Consider the following 2,420-nt stretch of genomic DNA (forward strand, 5'->3'; position numbering starts at 1 on the left):
GAGCGACTGAACTTGCTTCGGTCCACGCAAAACATTAGCTGCTAGAGCCAATTTTATTTCCTAAGGCCATACGAGCTAATGAATTAGCCGAGAGAGCTAATTTTTGGCTGAGGCAGCCAATTTTTTTTTTCCGTGTAAGACACTATCATGCCGCAAGCTCAGTTCTCGTTCGAAGTTTTGGTACTAACTCGGATATTAACATACAATTATGCTTAGTCGGAAAGCAGTGCACATTTTCGAACAACCCTTCACAAATTTTACTGACACTAAAAAACACTTACTCTCAAATGCCTCGCGCACTGATTGCGATTGGCCCCAAGACTTCAACAGTCTCGTCAAGTCCGTCTCCTCCTTGCCAGGGATGGGAAAAATTTAACTAAACTAGTTTCTGTAACTGTAACTAGTTACAATTTGCAGCAACTGAAACCCTAACTAGTTTCATTTTCAAACTAAATAACTGTAGCTGTAACTAGTAACATTTTTTTCTGTAACTGTAACTAATATCAGTTACAGTTATTTTTGCCCAGTAGAACTTTTAAAAAGTATGATATTTCTTTCCTGTTTATCCACATTCTGTTGCAATGTGCTATCTAGAGTCTGTGGCTAGCGCGGCATTCAGAGGAATGAAGGAAAAGGAGCTGGAAAGACGGTATTGTTTCGGCTCATCGGGGGTCTGGGCAAGCCTGTGCAAGCAAGGCGGCGAGGTCGAGGAGGAAGACCCTTTTATTTACTGCATGTCAATTATACGTATATCCGTCTCAACAGAGCGGTCTTCGAGATGCTCTTCCGCATTTGTCACGGTTCACATTCGCCCGGCCTTGGCGACCTTGGGTTAGCCGCCCGCTTGTCCGGCAATAGTCGCAACACTCTGTACCTGCTGCACAAAAAGAAGGATGCCCCCTATCCTTCCCCTTACCCCTACCCGCCCGCACCCGTCCACCGCTAGCCCCTAGCCCCGCTGACCCTCGCTAGACGACGAGGAAAGCAGAGTTTTGCGGACTTTTAATAATGCGTAAACGCCCGCCTTGCAAACAATTTTTCCATTCCAAAATAATTAATAGAAAACAACGACCAATTTAACTCAAAAACTACCGGGAAAACTGTAACTGTAACTAGTTACAATTTTTTGCGAAAAAACTGTAACTGTAACGGCAATCTTTAAGAAAAAGTAACTGTAACTGAAACTAGTTACATTTTTGGCAAAACTAACTGCAACTGTAACTAGTTACATTTTTAAAAGTAACTTTCCTATCCCTGCTCCTTGCTTGACATAATGCTGCTCGGACAAATTCGTTAAGTTGTTCCAGCTTCACTCACGGTCGGTTGTCGAAGAGAGAGATTTGGGCGCCGGCAGGCAAGCTTTAACTAGCGACGGCGAGGGCAGCGCTCGGCCCAACTCGGAAATCCGCGTACGGCGCGCAGTTTGAGTGGTTGTGGTAGAGAACGACCGAACGACTACTAATACTACTACTACTACTATACGGCGACGACCGGAGATGGCCGTGGTCGCTGAAATGAACACTACCGCGACAATTCTGCTGTTTTGCTCTAATACATAAAGTTCTTAGTCAGGATATCGAGGACGTGGTGTGCAGGAACGAAAACCGATCAGATCACCGAACCATCTGAGTGGGTTACAGCAACAAACTCTGATTTCTGTGTGGTATGCAAAGTTTGGTAAACTGCAGTCCAGGAATTAGCTCCCACGCCTAATTTCTCGACTATCCCAATTCCAGTCAATAAATTAGTTGCCACAGCGAACTCTTAGCTGTGGCAACTAATCCATTTTTTTCCGTGTGGGGCAATTCTAGGCGTTACGCACGGACATTCGTAAACAAAAATCACTCGTTTATTCTAGTTTTGGAAGGTAAGATCGAGGCGAATCGTATCGACTAAAGACTTGTTTTAAAGTGCATTTGGAGAGTTATCCGATGATATGTGTACGGTTGCTCTGCGATGATCCGTTTAGATTTTATAAATAAGTGAAGAGGCCGTTACGCACGGCGCACGGACAAAAAACGGAAGTCGTTTTGCACATGGCCCCAGTTTTGCCCTAAACTCTGCGAATTTTAAGCCTTAAAAATACTGAGAGAGCAGGGGCGGGTAGCCTAGAGATGTCTCCACAAGGCAGCATTTGCACGGTTGCCATATTCTAACCCGTTCGCGCTCTACAAGGGAAAAACCAGCGTTACGCAACGGACTGGCACGGACGCGAGGAGCGTTACGCACGGACACGTACGGTAATGGTTTTAGCACACTTTGGACACTCATATCTCAGTATCGGAAGCGAGATGGGCGTCTGCCCTGTGGACAGGTCATAGTCACAGCCACTGATGCAATTCTCCAAAAGAAATAATAACGCCACCTCATACCCATCCCTTGCAATTGAGGTGCAAAGTTGACCTCTCGCCATTAATAGT

This window comes from Frankliniella occidentalis, unplaced genomic scaffold (genome assembly GCF_000697945.3).
Source record: "Frankliniella occidentalis isolate FOCC.00 unplaced genomic scaffold, Focc_3.1 Scaffold70, whole genome shotgun sequence".
Classification (NCBI taxonomy): Eukaryota; Metazoa; Arthropoda; class Insecta; order Thysanoptera; family Thripidae; genus Frankliniella; species Frankliniella occidentalis.